This window comes from Lithobates pipiens, unplaced genomic scaffold, assembly GCF_037356315.1.
Source record: "Lithobates pipiens isolate NorthernLeopardFrog02 unplaced genomic scaffold, aLitPip1_a1.2 Scaffold_28, whole genome shotgun sequence".
NCBI classification, from domain to species: Eukaryota; Metazoa; Chordata; class Amphibia; order Anura; family Ranidae; genus Lithobates; species Lithobates pipiens.
Genome location: NW_027507789.1, coordinates 165,998,794 through 166,025,835, shown reverse-complemented (window position 1 = coordinate 166,025,835; position 27,042 = coordinate 165,998,794). Strand labels below are relative to the sequence as shown.

General features: G+C 44.1%; 1 protein-coding gene across 6 annotated transcripts in view; it reads right to left on the bottom strand.

The window, feature by feature from the left end:
- Positions 1-27,042, bottom strand: part of RARA (retinoic acid receptor alpha) — a 254,848-nt gene that overhangs the window by 45,444 nt on the left and 182,362 nt on the right. The window lies entirely within an intron of this gene.

Below are 27,042 nucleotides of genomic sequence, written 5' to 3'. Positions count from 1 at the left end.
TTGTCAGAATACCCGAACAGTGACTGAATCCGATTGGCTGCAGTCATTGTTCCACCAAGAATTTTCCACCCAGCGCGTTCGATTTTCAATGATACTGCCGAACGATTGCACGAGGCTCAGATTTCAGCAAAATTGAAGCTGGTATAAGTGCCCTGTGACCTAAAAGCACCTACACAAAGATCACATGGTCTCCAACCACTCACAGCAACGTTGAGGATCTGTTTTCATACAGATCGATTCTGTCTGGTAGTGAGATAAAGGGATCAGCAAGGCACATCTATTGTGCAGCACTACTAAGGAGGAAGCAGAGCCTGAATATGTAATTAGCAATTTGCTCCAGTGTACATAAAGTATATAATAATTTCAAAGGATATAAAGCTTTCAAAACATTTACAAACTCTGAAGAATTTGGTGTAATGTGTTGCGTAACCTGTCAGCTCTATATAAATCCTGTATAATAATAATATAATAATACTTTCCAACTTAAAAAAAATAAAAATGTATTTTGTAGCCCATTGAGATAGCAAGGAGCAATGGTCACTGATAACAGACCAGTGGCAGAGAGTACAGGAAGTTATCAGCTCCCAGCCATTTCTTTGCACTTGTCCATCAGATATAATAAAATGTGTTCAATGGTAAAGCTAAAGCAGTAGTAAAGTCCCATTGGATACTTCTACCCACAGCTTATAATAAAGCTTACCTGTAGGTACAAGGACTATCTCCGAAACTTGCACCATTTAGGAGATATTTAGTGTCTCTACAGCCAGTGATGCCACCGCCGCATGCACTCTGAAGGAATGGCACACCCATGCTGCTCCTTCAAAGCCCTGCGCTGTAAACAGTAACGCTGCATATATGTCGTCATCGTGGCTTGGCCATTTAAAGGATCAGAGCCTGCATACCCAGAAGGAAGACCGAGTGAAGATGGAAGCCCCGTCAGCGGTGACAGCGCGCCACTGGAGGGCTTCATTTCAAGATAAGTCTTTCATAATGTGCTAGTATGCAATGCGTACTAGCACATTATGACTTTACTTTGCAGGGAGAAGCTTTTTTTTTTTTTGTTAACTTTGGCTTTAATAGATGAAAGGCGAGCAAGGAAGAGAATTTTATTGTTAGGGTTTTTTTCATGTGTGTATTAAACATTGTGGTTTAAGGATATCTAAACCAGCATCATTGCATCACTTATTTCTGCAAAGCACTTGGCTCAATTTACTAAGCTAAAATGCACGTGTTATCTGCTATAACGATCATTATTTTCAGCTCCCACTGCTGAACAGAATAACGGTTATAATTTAGTGAATTAAAGCCCAGCTCTGGAAAATCGGAAAAGTCTCCCTTTCGGTGCACTGCAAGGGTTAACCACCGATTTATCTGCTTGCTGACCGCAGCACTTCAATGTACAATGGCAAGGCGGCTCTGCTGCGCCAGTTCACTTACTAGGTACGCGATTCGGCACTTCCGGGTAGGAGGCACACGCGCCGCCCACGACCCAGCTGTGCTGCGATTATACACAGCAGATACCGATCAGCGGGGGCCAGGGAATGTATGACTGCTGGCACCCACCGATCATCAGGAAGACACACAGGACAGAGCCTTGCATGTTAACAAGGCAGAGCTCCGTCCTGAGAGCGGGGAAGTTATGGATTTTTTTTCCCCACAAACCAGGGAATTATATCCATGACTTCCCTTAGACCCCTTTCACGCTGAGCTGCAGCCGCACTGGCACTAGCGCTAAAGTGCCGCTTGTTTTATCAGCGCTTTAGTGATAAGCGACGCCACTTTTCATGCGCTTGTAACCCCAAAGAAGGCCTGTGTTGGGTGCTTCCAAGGCACTTTGGAAGGGCTGCCCATTTAATTCAATGGGCAGGTCGTTTTGGGAGCGCTGTACACCGCGCTCCCAAACCGCCCCAAAGATACTGCTTGCAGGACTTTTCCAAACATCCCACAAAGGCATCGTCCCATTGTGAAAAGCGCCGGTTTTCAGGCGCTTTACAGGCACTATTTCTAGAGCTCGTAAGCCTGTAATGCCTGAAAACTGCTTCAGTGTGAAAGGGGTCTTAGGAAAAACAGAACACATAGTTCACCAAAACACTCTGATTGCCCTGGCTGTTTAACCCCTTCCCAGCCAGTGTCATTAGTACAGTGACCATGTATATTTATAGCACTGATCACTGTATTGGCGTCAGTGGTTTGCAAAAAGTGTCAAAAGTGTCAGTTCGTGTCCGATTGTTTGGCGCAATATTGCAATCCCACTGATTGCCACCATTACTAATATAAAAATAAAAATAAAATTACAGTATATACAGTATCTCACAAAAGTGAGTACACCCCTCCCATTTTTATAAATATTTTATTACATCTTTTCACGTGACAACACTGAAGAAATTACACTTTGCTACAATGTAAAGTAGTGAGTGTACAGCTTGTATAACAGTGTAAATTTGCTGTCCCCTCAAAATAACTCAACACACAGCCATTAATGTCTAAACCACTGGCACCAAAACCGAATACACCCCTAAGTTAAAATGTCCAAATTGGGCCCAATTAGCCATTTTCCCTCCCGGGTGTCATGTGACTCGTTGGTGTTACAAGGTCTCAAGTGTGAATGGGGAGCAGGTGTGTTAAATTTGGTGTTATCGCTCTCACTATTTCATACTGGTCACTGGTAGTTCATTATTGAACCTCATAGCAAAGAACTCTCTGAGGATCTGAAAAAAAGAATTGTTGCTCTACATAAAGATGGCCTAGGCTATAAGAAGATTGCCAAGACCCTGAAACTGAGCTGCAGCATGGTGGCTAAGACCTTACAGAGGTTTAGCGGGACAGGTTCCACTGAGATCGGGCTTTGCCATGGTCGACCAAAGAAGTTGAGTGCATGTGCTCAGCTTCATATTCAGAGGTTGTCTTTGGGAAATAGATGTATGAGTGCTGCCAGCATTGCTGCAGAGGTTTAAGGGGTGGGGGGGGGTCAGCCTGTCAGTGCTCAGACCATACGCCGCACACTGCATCAAACTGGTATGCGTGGCTGTCGTCCCAAAAGGAAGCCTCTTCTAAAGATTATACACAATAAAGCCCGCAAACAGTTTGCTAAAGACAAGCAGACTAAGGACATGGATTACTAGAACCATGTCCTGTGGTCTGATGAGACCAAGATAAACTTATTTGGTTCAGATGGTGTCAAGTGTGTGTGGCGGCAACCAGGTGATGAGTACAAAGACAAGTGTGTCTTACCTACAGTCAAGCATGGTGGTGGGAGTGTCATGATCTGGGGCTGCATGAGCACTGCTGGCACTGGGGAGCTACAGTTCATTGAGGGAACCATGAATGCCAACATGTACTGTGACATACTGAAGCAGAGCATGATCCCCGCCCTTCGGAGACTGGGCTGCAGGGCAGTATTCCAACATGATAAATGACTCCAAAGACACCTCCAAGACAACCACTGTCTTGCAAAAGAAGCTGAGGGTAAAGGTGATGGACTGGCCAAGTATGTTTCCAGACCTAAACACTATTGAGCATCTGTGGGGCATCCTCAAATGGAAGGTGGAGGAGCACAAAGTCTCCAACATCCACAACCTCTGTGATGTCATCATGGAGGAGTGGAAGAGGACTCTAGTGGTAACTTTTGAAGCTCTGGCGATCTCCATGCCCAAGAGGTTTAAGGGAGTGCTGGAGAATAATGGTGGCCACACAAAATATTGACACTTTGGGCCCAATAGTTCTTTTTTTTTCAAAATTGTCGGTCTTTGTTTATAGCGCAAAAAAAAAAAAACACAAAATGCACGAGGTGACCACTAAAAGAAAGCTCTATTTTTGGCACAAAAAAAAAAAAAAAAAGGACATTAAATGTAATTTATGTACAGCAGTGCATGGCCACGCAATTGAAATGAAATGAAAGAAAATTCTTTTTTACTTGCCCACTTTTCCTCTACCTCGGCTGATGACATTCCCCCATGCTCTGGAAATGGACTGCGTCATCACATCTAAAGCAGGGTGCCTGCATTAGACTTCAAGACGCCAGGCTGGGCTTTGAGCCTATTGTGACTATTTTACACTTACAAGTCCATCGCCATTAAGATTGTAAGCAGACTTCCTCACTCATAATGTAGGTATAGGTTTCTGAAAAGGGAAATGCCTATGTCAGGGATATACAATTAGCGGACCACCAGCTGTTGCAGAACTACAATTCCCATGAGGCATAGCAAGACTCTGACAGCCACAAGCATGACACCCAGAGGCAGAAGCATGATGGGACTTGTAGTTTTGCAACAGCTAGAGGTCTGCCAATTTCATATCCCTGGCCTATGTTGTCCCCAGCTACCAGTCACCATCACCTAACCATCAGAATTGGAACCTTTGTCACTAAGTTAGGTGCGTTTCTGTGTCAGATGTCAAAGATGAAGAATGTATGAACAGTTTTGGCAGATCGCTGACACCTAGAGATGATACTTCTTCATTCAGAGGGGCATGCAAGGTCAGAACTTTGTCATGTGGGCAAATCCCCAATTCTGTTGGGGTCAGAATGAAAAGCAGATGGAGGGAGAGGAGCAAAGACAAAGTGAGTATTGTTATGTTATGTAGCAGGAATGGTGGGGGTAATAAAAGGGAGAGGAGAGGCTGAAGACTTTAACATACTGCAAGGACAACTCCGCCGCACAACCAATAACAAAACGCCAAAGGAATTCTCCAGGGCTCATCAGAGGAGATTTACGTGGTGGGAACTATACTAACAGATGGATCTGGTGACAGGAGAATTATGGCAATGGTCAAGGCCAACTGTGACACTGCTATGTGACCTCTGACCTGGAAGCACTGAGGCGTGACTGTTTAGCAGCAGTCACCTCCCCAACTGCATTCAACAGGCTCAGGCTAATGCTGTGTCACAAATAGAATGTGAAAGACTTTGTCTTGCTAAACCATGGTCACAGAATCATCTATGAAGCAATAGAGAAAGGAGTGCCACGGAATGCAGAAGATCACTGATCAGATAGAGGAGGCTTTCTTAACAAGGGTTCCTCCAGATCTTCCCAGGGATTCCTTAAGTAGTGAGCACTGGAAAAATGATCTCCCACCTACATAACCACCAGTATAAGGGGTCAGCTTTCACTGACATACAATGATGTGGGGGTCACTCTAAAAGGCCTTTCCTCCACTGGCCACCAGTGAAAAGGGCCTTTTCTTCACTGGCCACCAATGGAAAGGGCCCTTTCTTCACTGGCCACCAATGGAAAGGGCCCTTTCTTCACTGGCCACCAATGGAAAGGGCCCTTTCTTCACTGTCCACCAATGGCAAGGGCCTTTTCTTCACTGGCCACTAATGGAAAGGGCCTTTTCTTCACTGGCCAGCAATGGAAAGGGCCTTTTCTTCACTGGCCAGCAATGGAAAAGGCCTTTTCTTCACTGGCCAGCAACGGAAAGGGCCTTTTCTTCATTGGCCAGCAACGGAAAGGGCCTTTTCTTCACTGGCCAGCAACGGAAAGGGCCTTTTCTTCACTGGCCACCAACGGAAAGGGCCTTTTCTTCACTGGCCACCAACGGAAAGGGGCCTTTTCTCCACCGGCCACCAACGGAAAGGGGCCTTTTCTCCACCGGCCACCAACGGAAAGGGGCCTTTTCTCCACCGGCCACCAACGGAAAGGGGCCTTTTCTCCACTGACCACCAACAGAAGGGGCCTTTTCTCCACTGACCACCAACAGAAGGGGCCTTTCATCATTGGGCACCAATGGAAATGGGCTTTTCTCCAATGGCCACCAGTGGAAAGGGCCTTTTCTTAACTGAACACCAATGTAAAGGGGCTTTTCTCCACAGGTCACTCATTTGAAGGCCACCAATGGAAAGTGCCTTTTCTTCACTGGCCACCAATGGAAAGGGCCTTTTCTCCACTGGCCACCAATGGAAGGGGCCTTTTCTCCACTGGCCACTAACAGACGGGGCCTTTCCCCATTGGGCACCAATGGAAATGGGCTTTTCTCCACTGGCCACCAGTGGAAAGGGCCTTTTCTCAACTGAAAACCAATGTAAAGGGGGTTTTCTCCACTGGTCACTCATGTAAAGGGGCTTTTCTCCACTGGTCACCAATGTAAAGGGGCTTTTCTCCACTGGCCACCAATGTAAAGGGGCTTTTCTCCACTGGCCACCAATGTAAAGGGGCTTTTCTCCACTGGCCACCAATGTAAAGGGGCTTTTCTCCACTGGCCACTAACCAATGTAAAGGAATTTTTCTCCATTGGTCACTCATATAAAAGGGGCTTTTCTCCACTGGCGACCAATGTAAAGGGGATTTTCTCCACTGGTCACCAATGTAAAGGGGCTTTTCTCCACTGGTCACCAATGTAAAGGGGCTTTTCTCCACTGACCACCAATGTAAAGGGGCTTTTCTCCACTGACCACCAATGTAAAGGGGCTTTTCTCCACTGACCACCAATGTAAAGGGGCTTTTCTCCACTGACCACCAATGTAAAGGGGCTTTTCTCCACTGACCACCAATGTAAAGGGGCTTTTCTCTACTGACCACCAATGTAAAGGGGCTTTTCTCTACTGACCACCAATGTAAAGGGGCAGATACAAAACTAGCCAACTTGTACAAAAAGATAGAGCAATGATCACCAGTCTTAAACTCTGCAAGTTGTTCCATACAGATCTGGGAAAAAAAGAGGTAAGACATGGAGATTCAAGTGGGAACACACATGGCTGTTGTATTAAACAATATTTGTTCGCCCAAATGTCAGCTTTAAAATGATGTTGCCTAAACTCTATGGGGTTGATACTTAAGTTACTAAAACTTAAGAGTGCAAAATCTGGTGCAGCTGTGTATGGTAGCCAATCGGCTTCTTCAATTAAGCTTTAAAAATAAAACCTGGAAGCTGATTGGTTTATTTTTAGGAGCTGACCCAGATTCTGCACTCTCATTTTAGTAAATCAACCCCTATGTTCTTTGTGTATAAGAACATCTATATATACACATAGTCATACCTACTCACTGAGACAGGAGCTGCTATACACCTCCCATCACATTTTATTCAATGACTAAATCAGGAATGTGCATGTCACCCCCCCCCCCCCCCCCCACTATTCCCTTTGCATCTTATGAATGTCCTCAAGTTACTGCAGACTGAATGTCAACTGATTCAGAGTCGCTACCTAATCGCTCAGAGCTGGCTCTGAAAAGAAACCACAATAACTGCTTCTCCTCATTACATTTGATAGCTGGTATTATGAGCTGAGAGCGCCATCAGGTGTGAAATCTACTGGATCAGCATATCGATAGATACACAGCCACATTACACCAAGCAGGAAACATCTAGTCACGATCACGCGCTGCTGTGCCTAGATACTCTGTATCTTTATAGAAGAGCGCGGATAAGCTGAGTCCCTGCACAAGTCCTTATCTATTTTCAGATGCCCAGCAATCATTTTGCAGTATCCAAAATTCAGCAAACCGCAATCTCCATCTGTAAAGATAGATAGCAGGGATCAATATCTGGCACGCCATGCTCCTGTTCAGCGTGATGATCTTCTTCATCCACAAAAAAACATTTAAGTACGTTTCCCACAATCAAATTACCTTAAATGGAAAAGATCTCAAATGTGCATTCCGTGCAGTTTCTGGAAAATTTAAAGAGACCTTGTCCAGCAATCTCCTGCAATAGAAGCACTGACCATAGTCACCTCTCTGGTGGCCAGTTTCTCCTACCTCTCTTTTGTTGTAGTCTTGGAAAGCCTCTCCTTGGAGTGTCGGGTGCCAGCACCTCCACCACATGCTTGTGTCTTTCTCTGACTCCCTACATCACCGCAGAACTCGTCACCACAGGACATGGGGTCAGAGGAAGGATCTACCATGCAGCAGGGGACACGGGCCTCCAAAAAGTGTTGAATGCCAAATAGGCTTTGGGAGACTGTAACACTAGAAGAGGAGAAGTTATAACAAATGAGCCACCGGAGTATATGCTGTCATCTATTGCGAGGGATTGTTGGGTTTAAACTTTTAGCAGCCTTTTAAAGTGTTTTAAACGCAGAGGAACCCTTGAAATAACTTTCTGGTCTCAGGGAACCCCTGCTAAAAATGACTATATCAACAATTGGGGCGGCACATTGGTGTAGTGGTTAGCACTCTCGCCTAGCAGTAAAAAAGGGTCGCTGGTTCAAATCCCAACCATGACACTACCTGCCTGGAGTTTGCATGCTCTCCCCGTGCCTGTGTGGGTTTCCTCTGGGTACCCCAGTTTCCTCCCACACTCCAAAGACATGCAGGTAGGTTAATTGGCTTCTGTCCAAAATTGGCCCTAGTATATGAATGGGTACCTTGGATTGTGGGCTCCTTGAGGGTAGGGACCTATGTGAGTGTGCAGTGTACAGGGATAGGGACAGTTGTAGACACTCGCTCAGATCTTTATTCAACCTTACTAACTATGAAACTATAAACTATGAAACTCATGATACATTAATGTGAAGATTAGCAGGAAGACTTCTACTTACACTTGTGGTCTCTGAGACCGGCCATAGATTGTTCAAATCTTGGCCAGTTCAGCAGGGACCACATATGGGCAGCCTGAATGTACCCAAGTTGATTGATCACCTTGGTTATAACCAGCCGGTCGAATTTTACATGTGATTATTACTAGTGGCTACCCCTGCTCGGCTACCCCTATTGCTCGGCTTCCCCTGCCGGGAAAACACATTGGCTGCGCAGGAGGGTTTCCCCCCATCAACACTGACTGCTGATGGGGGATTTCAGCGATTTTCTTTCCTGCAACCATAGCAGACTTAGCCCCTTTCAGATAGCTAAAACGATCAATGGTGTCAGTGGGAACTGATCTGAGAGGCAGAAATTGCTCATTGTTCAAGGAAATCCTAGCAACCTCTAGAGAAACCCTAGATTTTGATGGAATTCTGATTGGGAAACCCTGATTTAGAGAACGGACAGGATCTTTTTAAAGCCTAACGCAAGCCAGATCATTTTTTTCTTTAGTATAAGGCCTCTTTCACACTAAAGTGGGCAATCTGTCTGCTGATCCCTGCTGAGCAGGCGGATGGCTTGTCTGTGTCTGCTCTGCTTATGCAGAGCGGACACAGCCCGCAGTCCTCTATGGGCAGTCAGATGTAAACATACCGACTGTTTACACGCGACGGCCATCCGACGTGATCTGCCAGATGGATGGGGAATGGATCCCCCATCCATCTGTTTTTGGTGGGTCAGCGGGTGCCATTAGACGCATGCTGCTGCTCCATAGAGGGCAATGAATGGTCCGATTGGGTCCACCTAACGAACAGGCAGACCTGATCGGTCCGCCTGTGTAAAAGGGGCCTAAGAAGAGGAAACTCTGGAGTTTGTACTGAGCTCTAAAGTTCCATTTGAGAGTTTTGGGTTCACTTTCTGTTTGTTTAACAGCTGTCAGACAAAAACAGGAAGTGAGCGCAAATCTCCCCAACAGGAACACAGACAATAGTAAACGCCTTTTTTTTTAGTAGAAGTCTAAATAGGTTAGAACCACTGTAAGTGTTTTGTTGTCTGTGTACTTGTTGGGGAGATTTTCCTTCTCTTCCTGTCCAGGTGATGGGTGATCCCCTCACATATAGGAAGTGCATGTCCACTGATCTAAATGTATTCCGATTTGAAAACTGCCGTTAAAGAACGAAAGCATAGGAACTGAAGACAAATAATGCATAAAAATCAGCTCAACATTCACTACTGCAACAACTGGCCATCCAAAGTCATGGGCCCAACAAAATTAAATTTCTTGTACCAGCATCAGCCATGCCACAGTTTGGATGCAGATGATACAGGAAAGTAAATGTGATGTATTTGTAAACCGGCACACACTGCCACTTTGACTTCAACCAACACATTTCTCTAATGATGTAAGCTTTGGAAAGCCAAATCTAAACTGGCCATGGACAGTAGAGGAAATTTGAACATAGATAAACAAATTTGGGTGCCCTCAGACACATCTTCTTGCCATTGTTTTACTAAACACCAATGTCAGCACTTAAGGTGGCAGCTAAATGAGGGCGATCATGTAAGGTTTTGTAGTAACCCGACTAGTCTTCGCCAAAAGAGCCTAAATTGTGTCTGAGAGCCCGGTAAACAAAATGGTTAAGATCCAGCTGGATCAGAAAATCAAGAGAAAAGAGAATTCCGAGGGAATAAGGAGACCTAGGCTGAAGAGGAAGTTGGGGTAGAAGAAGATAGGTCCCGTATTTGTACAGCACCGAGTGCAAAGAACGGGGCACATGTATATAGGTCACACAAGGTTCCCAGGTCTGGTCAAACAGCTTACTTTGGTCATTAATAATACTTGCGATCTTTTCGTGAACCATAATCCAAGAAATTTTGTGCTTTAATTGTCTAAATGACACCGTCTTCCATGCTCCTGCTATGCTGCTAACTTTTAATGCAAGGACACCTGCCTGTCCAGGGAACCCACTATGTTCTCACCCGAGCTGATGTTTCGAAACAGCTTCGGGTGCATCTGTAGTACTGCATGGCTGCATCTGTGATAAGGGAAACAGAAAGTGAAGCCCTGCGACTTCACATCGTGTTTCCTACTGGTCATGCGCGAGTCGTGCTGCGCCTTCACTGCGTGAATGGTCACGCAGTCTTGTGGGATTCGTGATGTGTCCCAAAAGACTGCCGGGAAGGCGCAAACATTTCCGGCTCAGTTTGCTGTGGTGATCTGAGCTGGAAGTGAGAACGGGTACCTATCAAAACCAGGTACCCGCTCCCCCCAAAAAGTGCCAAAGGTGGCAGTGGAGGAGGGGAGGCTACAGACAAGCAGATCTTCACCTTTTGGGTGGAGCTCAGATATAAGAAACAAGGATTTCTTATGAGCATTTGGTATTGTTCACTGTGCAGCTCATATACCCCAATTAGAGATGGGCTGGGACGTGTTCAGATCTTAGTCCCAACCCACTTTCCTGATCCCCCCCAGGAAGCCGACACTGCACACTGCTAATCACAGGCAATGGGACATTTCCCAAATTGTGCAGCTGCGAACCGGTAAATGTTTCAATGCCTGAGATTAGCGGTGTCAGCTTCCTGGCGTGATCGGGGAGGCGAGTTGGAACTAGGATCCCGAACACGCTATTATTATCAAGAGCAATTCTCTGGTGCTGGGCTGCCCCAACACAAACACTTAGTATGAGAAAGAACAACGATTATATTTACTGAGCAGCATGTCACTACCAAAGTAAACTTGCCTACAGTCTAGAACTGGACATCTCTATATATAGAATTCAAACTCTCGTAAACAGCTTATGTCATTGTCAATGAATGTGTGATGACTAATTCTGGGCCCACAAAGAAACACAGGTAACCACAGAAAGAATTTGTGACAGCAAGAGATAGAAAGTGAGACTGTGACAATAAAGGAAAAAACGCCACCATGTATGCAGGCCTCACGCCTACGTAAGGCAGACCTGGATGGGCCTGGAAACCAGCACAGTCCCCTGTAGCAGTAAAACATGTATACTGATAACATCCAATCTTAATCAAGCTAGCTGGGCTAAATAACCAACCCAAATCTATTCAAGTATATGGAATTTAGGAAAGCGAAAATCCCACTAAATAGCTGCATTGGCTGCTGGAAGGCCATTGATAGGGACAGGTCAGGGATATCACTTTTCTCATTAGAGGTGCATCTGCTCAGCATAGACAAGGATGTACTTCGCTCTCTCGTCACACATGTAAAGATCAATCACCTTCTATTACTTTGGTAAACTGATGAAAACCAGCAAAGAGGAAGTGCGCTGCATTTAAAAACGACCACTTGTTCTACACCTTAGGCTAGCCAAAGACCGCATTCTCCACAGTTAACAGTCAGCAGGTTCAGAATACACACAACAGGGTCACATAATACACAAATCATGCTTGCTAATGCAGGAACTGAGCTTAAAGCTGAACTCCTGGCACAAAAAACAGTCACTTTAAATACATTTCTCAAGAACTACAAAGGACTTAAAGTGGCAAAGTAGCAGGAACATCATCGCTGTGCTGTACATAGACTTTGCAGATAGAAGACCTGTGGGAGGGGCTCAGCTGAGTTATGGAGGCCTACCTACTACAGGCTGCCTGTACAAAACTACAGGATGGGGTGGAAACCAGACCACTCACCCTGCACAAGAAGGGAGAGCAGCAATGACAGGTCTTTATTGCAGGAAGTTACTGCACAAAGGCAAAGTTTCTCAGTGGATCACTATACAGACCTGAAAGACCACAATGCACTCCGATTACAGTAAGAGAACACATGCCCCTTGTATTCAGGCAATATTTGCTTATTCCAGAGTTCAGCTAATGTACGTATGCCAAAACTCAATTTTTTCAGTATGTTTGCCATCATAACTTACTGTACAGTTTATTTACGCAAATCCTTTTTGTGAATCTGCTGCAAAGTTTTTTACATGAAGATCCTGACAGTAACAGAACTTGCTGTAGAGTGACATCGCTAAACCACTGCCTTACAATTAGCAGCAGCGTTGTAAGCTTATACTCACCCGATCCTTCATTCCACTGGAAAACGGTGCTCCCCCAAGGTCCAACGGTGGACTGTGCCTGGCCAATTAGGCCTGCTCTGGACTTGATGACGTCAGGAACAGTCCAAAATTCAAGACCACTTGGGCGAGGGGGTGCCAGACCAATCTCGCGCTAGGAGGATCGGAGGACTAGGTGAGTAAATCTCTCCTAGACAAAAACAAGCACTTAACCCATGCAGGGGAAAGATGTTTTCTGTTAACTACTCCTAATCGGATTGCAGATATTGGAGGGCAGCCTGCTGTGCAGGCACAACTTTCAATTTGGTTGACTGATTGGGAAACAATAAAATAAAACAGACATTCTACTTGTATATTTAGCTTCGCTATGTCCTCCTAACAAAGCGGTGTTGAGGGCGTCTTTCTGAAGCATGTTGTAGACCAGAGGTCTCCAAACTAAAGCCCTTTGCTTGCTTTTATCTTGCTCTTGGGGCACTGCTTCATCGACGAATACCAACAACAAGACATAATTCCCACCCACTAAAAACCAATGATAGGGCACAGTTTCTCCCAATGACACCAACAATGGGGCCCAATGACACCAACAATGGGACACGATTCCTCCCAGTGACACCAACGATGGGGCACAATTCCTCCCAGTGACACCAACGATGGGGCACAATTCCTCCCACTGAAACAATGATCATTCCCCCCAATGACCTCAGGACCTTTTCTACTCCCAATGGCCACAATTCTGGCCCCCGGAAGTCCGAAGGACAGTAAACTGGCCCTTTGTTTATAAAGCAACCAAAAAAAATTCCAGCTCTACAGATTGATTTTTCTAGTGATGTTAGTCTAGGAAAGATGTTTTCTGTTAACTACTCCTAATCGGATTGCAGATATTGGAGGGCAGCCTGCTGTGCAGGTACAACATTTAATTTGGTTGACTGACTGGGAAAAAATAAAACAAAATAGACATTCTACTAGAATATTCAGCTTCGTTATTTCCTCCTAACAAAGAAACGTTGAGGGCGTCTTCCTGAAGCACGTTGTAAACGAGAGGTCTCCAAACTGCAGCCCTTTGCTTGCTTTTATCTGGCTCTTGGGGCACTGTTTCATCGAGGAATACCAACAACGGGACATAATTCCCACCCACTGAAAACCAATGATAGGGCACAGTTTCTGCCAATGAGGTCCAATGACACCAACAATGGGACACGATTCCTCCCAGTGACACCAACGATAGGGCACACTTCCTCCCACTGAAACAATGATCATTCCCCCCCAATGACCTCAGGACCTTTTCTACTCCCAATGGCCACAATCTAGGCCCCCTGTTGTAAACGAGAGGTCTCCAAACTGCAGCCCTTCGCTTGCTTTTATCTGGCCCTTGGGGCACGGTTTCATCCACTGAGACCTTTTCTGCACCCAATGGCCACAGTCCAGCCCCCCTAAAGTCTGAAGGACAGTAAACTGGCCCCTTTGTTTATAAAGTTTGGAGACCCCCTGTTGTAGACCATGGATGATCTAGTTTTTGTAAGCTTTGACAATGCTCTTCTAATGTGTACAATTAACTTTAGCAGAATGGACGGCTGTTGGTGCCAGTCTATAACCTCCATTAGCAATTCAGAGATAAATCCATAAAAGATCTCGGGATACAAAGATGACACATTTCAGACCACAGCAAAAAAAAAAATATTGAGGGATGTTTGCACGCTTCGATTCAACATATGCAAATTCCAGTACGGCAAACACAGCCTTGGCAGCGCTGTTTCAACTTGCGTTCAATGAACTTCCAGAAGTGTCAGACAAGTAGAAGAGACAGGCCTTTCCTGCTATCTAATCAATAGCAGAAAGCACATGGTGGGAGAGCAAGGCTGTGTGACCTTTGTGTCTGACTTGCAGCTGCCTCCGCCAATCGCCTATAAAGCACACAGTGGATGTGACTAGGTCAGGTACCTGGGTGAACTCTGATTACCGCCTCGGGGAACGGTTACGGCTGGTTGAGGAAGTGAGGGCTTGGTGTACAGCAAGGATCACAGCGGGAAAATGATTTGGTTAATTAGAGGAGTAAGCTGCTTCTGGAATCCAGTGACACAACTGATCTGTGACGTAACAGGCTTCTTTATTTATACTGCACCCAATCCTACAAAACCCGCTGGATGCTGTTGAATCAATATCAGTGGCAAATGAGAGCTAGTCGCAGGCCTTGCATTTATTTTCATTTATAATGAGTAATTTCATGCTGAACACATGCAGATTAGACAAAAACAACCTTTGTGCGCAACCTCCTAAAGCTGAACATTAGTCAGAAAAGAAGTCCTGATAGATCACTTCAGGCTGGTGCATATATTGTTTAAAATCCAGTAATGCTCGGTCTCACCCTGCTCTGCACATGCCCAGTTGATCTCTATTTTTTTTTTAGGTACTGTGCCAAATTTGTAGAGGCCAAATCTGCTAACAGCCTAAAGATTTACTGCTGTTCAGGGGCTCTGGGCTTCAGCAAAATCACAGCCCTTGGCAAGGAGAAACAGGAACAATGCTGGAGGCAATTTACAGCACACGCTAATTTTGAAAGCATAATTATTAATGTGGAATGTATGTTCCTTGCTAAAGATTATTTTTATCAGGTTATTATGGGTAAAGTTCAACTATAAAGAGGCACTGTTAGCTTGCCGCAATTCAGGACAGCGTCAACATCTGTGTACAGAGCTCGCCCTGCTGCAATTACACTGAAGTCTTTTGCACACAGGCCGAATGCCAGGCAGCATTGGCCGGTTCAATAGAAACCAGCTAACATCCGGGCCGCGTGTACTGCAGCCGGTCCGACAGAAGCCGGCTGGCTTCTGCCAATAGGGCATGACCTAAAAAGGTCTGCCGACTGGCTTAGAGCGCTGACCGGAGTGTTCTTCCATGGGCCCTCCTCCTGTCAGTACAGCAATCTCTCCTGCTGTGCTATTGTTTTCTAACAACACATGGTTAGTACACCCAGAGCTGTCAGGGTTTTTGTCTAACCCTGCTGGGTTTTTATCTTACATGTGAACATTTAATGCATGACATAGGATTCCCAAAACACTATGGCTTAGCTAAAAAGAACCCTTTAAAAGGAGAAGTATAGCCAAAGCTTTTTTGGCTGTACTTCTCCTAATGATCATAGGAGTGCAATTTGGCTGACGTCTCAGGGCCGGTACAGGCTCTGAAGAGATCCGACCAGATTGTTGGGATCCATCCAGATGCCTGGACCGGCAGCTGGCTCAGCATCTTTGCATGCTGCTGAGAGCCTGAGCCAGCCACCCCTGCCCCTCCACAGCCCAGTGCTCCAGCGAGTGGGCACAATAGAGAGATGGTGACTGACCGTACCAGCTCTCTGCAGATTGAAGACTAAAAACTGAGAAATCAGTGGTCTCTGATTGCTCAGTTCTCGGTCTTAGAGCCGGAATTGGACCAATGCTGGCTTCCATCCAGGCGAGTATAATTATTTTTTTTTATTAATCCCAAATAACCTTTTTAAGACATAGATTGTACTGAAACACCTTATCTTAAGGGTCAGTCTCTACAATAAATCAATCATTTCACCACGAACTACTGATCTCTGAACACATATGTTTTTGCCACATATTACAGATGGGGAAAATAATGAAAACACACTTAAAACCTCCACCTGCTAGCTTTATAAAAGACTACAAAACAACTACATTGTCACATATTATGTAGCCCCCTGCCGGTCTTGTACACAGTTGACCCCGACCCTTCAAAATATAGCCAACTAGACCATATGGGAACTTGTCATAATCTTCTGGACTGGATCCATCCAGGGAAAAGAACATATCTCGACAAGCCGCTATGTGGTCCAGTCAGGGATATCTCGCAGGATCAAGGATAGTGGGGTACAAGACTGGCAGTGAGACTGGAGCCATGGGCCTACAACACAAGTATTTACTGCACTAAAAGTGCACGTATACTTTAAATATCCAGATTATTATTCCCTTAGAAAGATTTAGATTTGGGCCCTCATTTTGCTTCAAAATGAGCAGATCTGGGTATCAGAGCTGAGACACCCTCTGGTAATCCATTATAAGTGGTCCAGTCAGGGATATATCGCAAGGGTAGTGGGGTATAAGACTGGCAGTGGGGATGGGGCAATGGAGCTAAAGCACAATTATAATTGCACTAAAAGTGCATTAAACATTCAGATTATTATTCCCGAGAAAGATTTCGATTTGGGCCCTCATTTTGCTTCAAGATGAGCAGAACTGGGAATCAGAGCTGAGACACTCTCTGGTAATCCATTATAATGGTTTTCCCCTGTCAACTGGTTGACCTCATGGTGAAAACACCAAAATGTATTCCAGATACTGAATGTGCATAACATAACTGAAAGAGAGTCCTATAGCTGTTCACAATCTCATATTAGCACAAAAAAAAAAAAAAAAAACTCACATAGGTTGGACTTGATGGACTTGTGTCTTTTTTCAACCTCACCTACTCTGTAACTTTATATTAAAACATCTTACATGGTTACATCCATTGGGTTAACAATATGTACATTCAACATTTTTAAGTCATACACCACCTTCTTTGCTCTACGTATTTCGCTAAATAAATCTGCGTTCTCAAGACCAGGGTGCACCTCACTTCCACGCTACACAATAACTCAATGCTGTATCCCAGGGCCGCTAATAAGGCAGTACAACCAGCCCTGTTGTACTAGGCCCAGGCCCCATCAGCTAAACAGGGGGGGGGGGGGCAGGGCAGCTTTATTCTTCATGTTTGCCTAAGTGAATAAATGGATTTTACTAGACCCCACCCTCACTCCTACTTGCTTACCAGGGCTTAAATTACGTTTCCCTAGGCCCCATCAGGTAACAGAGGGGCTCAGGAGGTGGGAGCAGAGGAGGGAATTTTTCTTCCATTTTCGGGGTGTAGGTGGATAAAGTCACTGCTGCCTTTCTGCTGTATCCCCTGGAGGGGTTGTTAGGGGGTAGGCGAGGTTGGGGTAGGCGAGGTTGAGGTGGGCGAGGTTGAGGTGGGCAAAGTTGGGGTAGGCCAGGTCGAGGTGGGCAAGGTTGGGGTAGGCCAGGTCGAGGTGGGCAAGGTTGGGGTAGGCGAGGTTGAGGTGGGCGAGGTTGGGGTGGGCAAGGTTGGGGTGGGCAAGGTTGGGGTAGGCGCCCCCCGTCAGGATGGTTGTAGCCTGTTTACATTTTGCTGTAATAGTGTCTGTGAGACCACTACAAAATAAAATGAAGCCTTCCCTGTGTGGATAAAGGCAATGCCGTATTTTATCCTGGTCTCCATAGCAGCGCAAACAAGGTTCGAGTCACAAAAAGCACCTTTTATGACCCATTACCATGCTTCATAACCACATGTATGCAAACGCTTGAAACTCGCTCTCCTTAAAAATACCATTTTAGAAAATTGAAGGTTACATAAGATATTTACTCTGCAGAGCAGCAGATGTTGTGGCTCTCTTTTAGCTGTACAGAAGATTCAATAAATAACACAGCAGAAATAAAGAGTCTAGACGTAAACCAAGCATTATTAATACTGAAAGCATACAATGTCTTTTCATTCACGTCATATAAACGCTTTGAGCATCAATAACACTTGTGTCTAGAGCAGCCTCTCTCGAAAATACAACAAAGCATCGTGGCAATGGGAGCATCGCCATATCACAGGGTAAGAAAAGTCATTGAAAAAACAACAATATTTTCCCTTCAGCGAAGACTATAAATTAGCGCAATGAGAAAACGACCTCAGGAAGCCGGATGTCATTAGAAGAGGACAGCAAGAATCCAGACATTAGGACAAATTCATTATTTTGCTGCCTCCGGGGCGAAGGTTATCATCTGAAAGACCAGATTTATAAACACGCATTATGACGAAGTAACAGAAATACTTATTTGGAGAACATGGGTTTTGTTAATCCTGATTCACTATGAGATGTGAATTTATTTAATTAGAGGTAATTATATAGGAGGCCATCAATTTATGTAGTGCTTTACATATATATTGTACATTCCCATCAGTTCCTGCCCTCAGGAGTTTGCATCTATGGTGAACATACTAGGGCTAGTTTAGACCGGAGCCAATTAACCCACCAACATGTCTTTGGAGTGTGGGAGGAAACCGGAGTACCCGGAGGAACCTACAAAGGCACAGGGAGAACATGCAAACTCCAGGCAGTGCTGTGGTTGGAATTCAAACAGACGACCCTAGAATAACCAAGTCTATTTACATTACCTTCATACTTCCACAATGGTGATTGTATATAGTATCCACATCACACATTAAATGATTGTTGCATAACCAAGCTGCTGGTAGGAAACCGGACACTTTTTGTCCACAGGGTTGCAAAAAATGTTTATATAACGCTACAGGAACCACTTCAGTTTCATTCTGTGTAAGCCATACGGTCAATTCTCTTGAATTTGTGGAGGGGATAGGCACGATATATTCCACAATAACACCAGATTGCATAATAGATATATGTTTTCTTTGAAATCAAGAGATACAAAGCTTGAATTGGTTATATTTGATGGTTTAAGCAACTCAACATTTTTAAAAAGAATGCTGATTTACCACTTAAGCTGATGTTCAGACCTCACCATGTGCCTCTAATGCCGAGTACACACGACCAGACTAGGTCCGACGGAATCGATCCATCGGACAATCCGATCGTTTTTCACATAAAAAAATAAATAAATCAGACGGACCTAGAAATAGAACACATTTCAAATCTGTCCAACGGACTCAATCCCTATCGTGAAAACCGTTAGTCTGTGTTCTGGTCCAACGGACCAAATATGACGCGAGGGAAGCTATTGACTACTGGATATTGAACTTCCTTTTTTAGTCCCGTCTTACGTCATCACGTTCAAAACTAACAGACTTTCGCGCGGACTTGGTCAGTTCGTGTGTGGGCAAGTCCTGTTCAGAAAGTCCATCGGAACTCGACCAAAAGTCCGTCAGGAAGACCGTGGGACCTAGTCTGCAGGAAAGTCGTGTGTACGCGGCATAAGGTTTTATGTACATGGGACATTGTCTAACCTCTCCTGAACGATTTAGCTTGACAGCTAGAAATCGGCATCTAAAAACGTCCTTTTAGCCACGTTTACATGCCGCATTTGCGTCTAGAAGAGTTTGTAAAAAAAATAAAATAATAATATATATATATATATAATTAATTTTTTTTTTTTTTTTTTAATGGAAATAGACTGTAAATGAAATGCGAGTTACCACATTTGCCTAGAAACGACTATAAACATGTGTTGATTTCCTGATAATATAATATAGAGGAGAGTTCAGGGGCAGCTGAAAAAAATGCCCAACTGCTCCTAAACGTCCGTTTACCCGGCAGCAGTGTACATAAGGCCTAAGGTCGGCCATAGACGGTTCAAACCATGCGTGGGCAGGCTGAATGTACCCAGTTGATCAATCAACTTGGGTACAATGCCGGATTTACTTGCGATTATCGGTAGCTGCTACTATAGCCGCTAGAAATAATCACTGTCTTCTCCTGGCAGGGATGGCTTCCCGCACCAAGAGCAAGACAAGAAAGGTATTCCCCTGTCAGCACAGTTTGTGTTGATGGGGGAATTTTACAAATGTAAAGAAATTTGAACCGTGTATGACCTGTCTTAGTTGGCCATATACACTGTTGAATGATCAATGGTGTGCCCGATTGGACTATCCAACAATGGGGTCGATTTACTAAATTTGGAGCGTACAAAATCAGGTGCAGCTGTGCATGGTATCCAATCAGCTTCCAACTTCAGCTTGTTCAATTAAGCTTTAACAGAGAAACCTGGAAGCTGATTGATTTCTATGCAGAGCTGCACCAGATTTTGTACTTTCCAGTTTTAGTAAATCAACGCCACTGTCTTTTTGGCCACCCATCAAAAAGGGGCACTCTAGTTTCACGAGTGGGCAGAGGAGAAGGGATTTGGGGGGGGGTCTTGACTGGTATTTCTGGTGTCAGGGAACACAGTGGATGGAAGGTTTTCTTCCCCACTGACAATAGATCAGTACTTAAACGTGGCCAAAAAAAAAAAAAGGCCAACCTGGGGGACAGTCGTCCACTGCCTATGGGCACTTTAGGCGTGATGGACAGTTTCACTGGACAATACTGAGGAGTGGGAGGAGTGTCTCCTAGATTAGGTCGATATTTTTACATTAGCACTCTATGTAAAAAAAATATTTAAGGCCCCAAGGCTTCTTCTATAACAAACTTTCTAAACAGAAAGCCAGATTACTGTCCTTCAGACTTTAGGGGGGCCAGTGAGAGTAGAAAATATCCTGGCATCCAATGGGAGTAAACAAAGGAATAGCTGCCCATTGTCAGAGTCAGTGGGAGGAATTGTGTCCCATCATTGGTGTCATTGGGAGAAATAGTCCGAGGAATAGTGCCTCATTGTTGGTGTCAGCAATAGGAATTATGCCCCATTGTTGGTGTCAGTGGGTAGAAAAGTGCCCCAAGGACTAGAAAAAAAAGCAAAAAAAAGGGTCCCTGGGCTGCAGTTTGGAGACCACTGTTCTAGAATATAAAAAGACACACGTGGTCACCCATAGGTTATGGATATAGTGTGCACATGAAATTATCCACCGAGTACATGGCTGATCCAGAGCAAAGCAAACAATGAAAAGGTATAATCCAATTTGCTTTAACATAGAAAGAACGTGAATATTGCTACGTACGAGGAACATTTTGTGCTATGACTTTAGCCAAACTGCCATACAGAAAATACACACTTATAACAGGACAGTTGGGTAACATACGCAATATTTTTTATTTCTAATTTACAGTTCATCTTTGGGACAGGTTTTCAGAAGATGAATTCCCGTCTTCCGGTTCAAGCAGATAAAACCGATGGTGGCCTTTGTCGTAGCACTACTCCTTGGGTTTGGTACTACGTACATTCAGCAATGGCAGCTGTGACATGTTAGGTTATGGTTTATACCTTGCTCTCATCTGTTCCAAATCATAGATACCACTTGTCAGTTTAATGCTGATCCAGATAAGTGCAAAGGTTAAAGGGCACACAATGCATGGATTCCTGTGTTATCTGTGTCTGGGAGGGGCAGGTCCCCGCATTAGAAAGGAAGGAAGGAGGAGGAAACAGTGGGGGTGCTTTGAAGACATTCACATGCGGCTCAGTGACACCTAAGCCTATCCATACTGGCAGTCCTCTCCCGAGACTGTTTGTACTCAACTAATCACTGTTAATCCTTTCAAAGTGGTCACATGCTGAAGCTACACACCATTAGACTGAACACTGGTCAGTCCAGCAGATGTCCGACACATACAGGGCCAAACTGGGACAAAAAGAACTATTGATTTTAGAGAGATTTGTTCTAATGTAATAAAGACTCAACATCATAAAATTTGCATATTGCTGCAAGAGAATCGTGTAATTTTCCAGAAAACCATTCCCTGTTATCCAAGCATGGCCATACATTATACATTTTTTTTTTTAGATTTACCAAAACCATATGATGAGGTCAACCCTAAACATTTTCTTTTTGTATGCAATCAGGTAGGCCCTTGCACTACATAGTTGAAGGTAAATCTAAAGGAAATTGAATAAGAAAATTGTATGATGTATGGTCAGTTTTAGTGTTAGTGATATAGCAGATCTTAAACCAATTTCACCGTCCATCAACTATGCTACTCTTCACGTCAATGACAGCCTAACTCCAGCCAAAAGGTTTTCTTTTAGATTTGAATAGAGAGGCAAATAATGAAAATTGATATCAGGTTATCATGTCTGTCTGTGAGCCCATTGTGGAGACCTTCTCTCACTTTTGGTCCCTTTGATGCCTGTACAAGTAACAGAGGGTGTGGAATTCACCGATACAGGTGAGACCGCAATAAAAACGTTGTTAGTACCCCTAACTTAAGCCTCGTACACAACACTATTTTTTTCTTTCTTCGTCCAACTCAGGGGGAAAAAAAGCTGACAGCTTAGGTCGGAGCCTCTGTACTAACAATCTGATATTAGTACAACAATCTCCCATTGTGCTATTGTGTTCTGACAGGGGCGTGGCGATCTCCGCCAAAACTCTCCAGTTAGTGCGCTCAACCATCGGCTGAGAGCGCCGATTTGGAGCTGGCCAACTGCTGTTTTTTCATCATTCTCATCCAACAGAAGCTGGCCAAATGGCCGGCTACTGTCAGACTGGCTGCCCTACACTGGGGCCAAATTTCACCCAGTTTTTATTGAACTAGTTGATGTCGCCCATCTGGCATTCAATGCACAGCTACTACAGCTCGACTACTTGATCCAGCACGATGATCGGGAGCCAGACCTATTTCAGTCATGACCCTTGGACAGAAGCTGGCCAGTTGGACCAGCTGCTGTACACACGGGCCGAATGTGGGCCAGTTTCTATTGAACTAGCCAATGCCGCCCGACATTCAGCCCCTGTGTATTAGGCTATACTCTTCTCTGAATGCTTGGAGATTTCCCATTACTTCCGTTTCTGACTAATCACTACATATTTCTATCACTTCCATATAAAGATATATTTTTAAGAGATTTGAAGAAAAAAAACTCCCCTTCTACATTTAGCTTTCCTTGTAAATGCTTGTGTACTGAACCATTATATATAGTTTTTCTTACAGAGCTCTGGGTAGAACTCAGGAATGCATGTAAGCATACCCATAGATACATGATCTAACCAAATTAGGAACCCACTTGTGCCAGTAAAACTGGACAAATACCAGACAGCCAATGAGCCTACCAAAATACAGCCTTTGATGTTCTTAAATATCCTTTCCAATGAAAGCATACTGTATGTCTGCTGGGTCCTATTGACTGCCTACCGGCCTCTATATTGGGAAGGCTGATGAATGCATTCCATATACTTCTATCCCAATCAATGGGAAGACATCCTTAGCTATGTGTTTTCTGGGATATAGGCAATCATCCTAAGCTAATTTCTAAGGTTTTTCTGAGATAAGGCCAATGCTAGAAGTGCCTTTTGGCTTTCTGTCCATCACATGAAATGCATACTGGGGAAAGAGGTGACCACATACCAGCCATTTGAAAAAAAAAAAAATGGGGGTCAGACTTACCTTTGGAACACCATCTTATGCCTGAAAGTAACTTCAGATTCTCATTTATTCAAGAAATCTTAAAGTAGCTGTAAACGTTAGACATGAAATATGAATAAACCATATCCCTTTATACTGTGTACTTATCTCAATTAAGAGCCAAGTGTCTGCTTGCCTCATTCCTCTTCTATCAGCATCAATCACTTCTTATGAGTATTCTGACACCAAGAGAAAAATGGTGACAGGGGAGGGCGCTCCAGCTGATTGGCAGCCCCAGCTCTGCTCTTGTGAGCTGTGTGAAGGGGGGAGTTTCTGATCTCTCAGGTATAATTTATGTAGGAGGATTTGTTTAGTCTCTGTGCATCACCTGAAGCTAGTCACTTCTTTGGGTATATGTAAGGCCCCTTTCACACATGCGGACCGTAAAATAGGATTTTCTTCCATCTGCAGAATCAGACCATAGCGGAGATGGACAATATCAGGGGTCAGCGGATGTCCATCCGCAGACACCCGCTATCCCATAGGGATGCATGCATGTCTGTATTTCATCCGCAAACGGATGGATGAAATACAGACATACATGCATCCCTATGGGATAGCGGGTGTCTGCGGATGGACATCCGCTGACACCCGATATTGTCCGATTCTGCAGACGGAGGAAAATCCTATTTTTCTATCCCTCTGCAGAGTGGATCGGATGAACAAGGACAGACGGTCTGTGTTCATCCAATCCCCCATAGAGGAAAGTGGAGATCTGACAGGGCGGTCCCTGCGCGGTGTGCAGGGACCGCCCTGTCATCCGCCGGCTCAGCGGGGATAAACGGAGCGATCCCCGCTGACCAAGCGGATGTTCACAGGGCAGATCATTACTGATCCATCCCGTGTGAAAGGGGCCTAAGGGTTTACAACCACTTTAATGTGGACCTTTTCCTTTCGAAAAATTGTACAGACCAGACCAATCAGTACGATGCATATAATAATGTAAAATATATCACGCATATTATCCCTCCTTCAGCCAGTGCAGAAAATATATTAGTAGGATACCTTTACTTTTGTAAAGGTATTCTTTAATTTCTCCTGTCAAAGTCTTATACTTCCCCGTCTCAACTATTGCCAGATCCCCATTATATAAACCACTGGGTGCCGCTGCAAAGTCTCCTGGCCTAGCAGCCTTTCCTTCTGCACATGCATGGAAAAATCACATTCATCCCCTCTAGAGAGGCCATCCACTGTTAGGACACATTAGATAGCCTCTCTATAGGAATGAATGGAATTTTCCCCACTTATGCACAGAAGCAGCTGCTGAACGACCATTTAAACATTGTGCAGAGAAGAGAAATGGAGATTTTGAACAGTTACGGTACCTACGTTTATATTTTTTAACACAAATAGCTTTTATCACAAAAAAATTATTACACCCAAAGAAAAGTTATGTCACTATATAACTTTTAACTGCAAGTCAACCCTAAAATCTATCCCTCATTGAAAACTCCTAAGGTAGCCTACAATAAGAACCAAACCCTCAACACTCACTTTAAACCCAATGAAATTAGAACTACCACAGTGATGAATGCTATATTACCAAAGGGACAAATATTACCATGGCAATTTTAGCAGTGCGAAAATTTACATTACAATGTGGGGTCAAAATTTAAGGAGCTGGCTGCACTGTGAAGTTAGCAAACAAGCAAAAGATTAAAAACAAGGTCCTGGGGTTGATTTACTAAAACTGGAGGGTGCAAACTCTAGTGCAAATGTGCATAGAAACCAATCAGTGTCCAGGTTTTTTTTTTTTTGTCAAAGCTTAATTGAACAAGCTTAAGTTAGAAGCAAATTGGCTACCATGCACAGCTGCACCAAACTTTGCACTATTCAGCCTTAGTAAATCAACCCATCCGTCTACAATCCAGGGTAGGCAGGGTCTGTCTCGAGTCAGGTCATAGGAAATAATGTCTAGTCCAAAGCAGATCTCACTTGCCTGCCTAGTTAAAGAATCATTGGTGCATATTGTTGCATGGTATGCACCTAGCAACAAAGGAATTGCTCTATGTAGGGTTGCACTGATACTAGTATCGCTACCGATACCAAGTATTTGCACAAGTATTTGTACTCGTGCAAATGCACCAATACCTGAAACCGATACTTTCAGGCTCAGCTCTTTGAGCTGTCAGTGGGTCGCCCCAGAAAAAGTCTGGTAATTGGAGCTGTAAAAAAGAAAAAGAAAAAAGCAGCTGGAAATTTTTATTACCAACATTGCTCAGCCCTGAAACACTAAAATAAAAAAGAAACATTGTTTCTTTTTGTATATTTCTGTTTCTTCATCTGCAGATTAGATAAACAAATTTTCTTCTGTCTAACCCCTTAATAACCCTTAATTTACTCTAATCAGCCTTAATTAACTCCCTATTCTCCTCCATTTAATTATTATTTTCCTGTTTTTTTTTCTTTTGTTCACCTCTATTTTAAACGATAAACAATTAAAACTTTTTTTTGTTAGTAAATATTTTCACATACACACACATATATATATATATATATATATATATATATATATATATATATATATATATATATATATATATATATATATATATATATATATAAATATATAAATATATATATATATATATATATTTTAACATATATTTACACATTTCACATTGAAAAAGCACTAAATTAAAAAAGAAAATAGATTTGTAAATAACTTTTGAATGCTTTGTACCATTGCTGACAGCTAAAGTTAAAATAAAACAGTTACGGTAAGTATCGGTAATTGGTATCGGCGAGTACTAAAAAATAAAAAATAAAATAAAAAGTAAATCTGTACTTATACTCATTGTAAAAAAAATGGTATTGTTGCATCCCTAGCTCTATGGTAACAATACACATATATGGTTTATATAACACATGGTCTACCACCTGGTGATGGAGTGATTATGTGGAGCCCATGGTCTATGGGGCGACTATGTGGAGCCCATGGTCTATGGGGCGACTATGTGGAGCCCATGGTCTATGGGGCGACTATGTGGAGCCCATGGTCTATGGGGCGACTATGTGGAGCCCATGGTCTATGGGGCGACTATGTGGAGCCCATGGTCTATGGGGCGACTATGTGGAGCCCATGGTCTATGGGGCGACTATGTGGAGCCCATGGTCTATGGGGCGACTATGTGGAGCCCATGGTCTATGGGGCGACTATGTGGAGCCCATGGTCTATGGGGCGACTATGTGGAGCCCATGGTCTACCTAGTGATGGGGTGATTATGTGGAGCCCATGGTCTACCTGGAAATGGGGCGACTATGTGGAGCCCATGGTCTACAGTGCGACTATGTGGAGCCCATGGTCTACCTGGAGATGGGGCAACTATGTGGAGCCCATGGTCTACGGTGCGACTATGTGGCGCCCATGATCTACCTGGAGATGGGGTGATTATGTGGAGCCCATGGTCTACCTGGAGATGGGGCGACTATGTGGAGCCCATGGTCTACGGTGCGACTATGTGGAGCCCATGATCTACCTGGA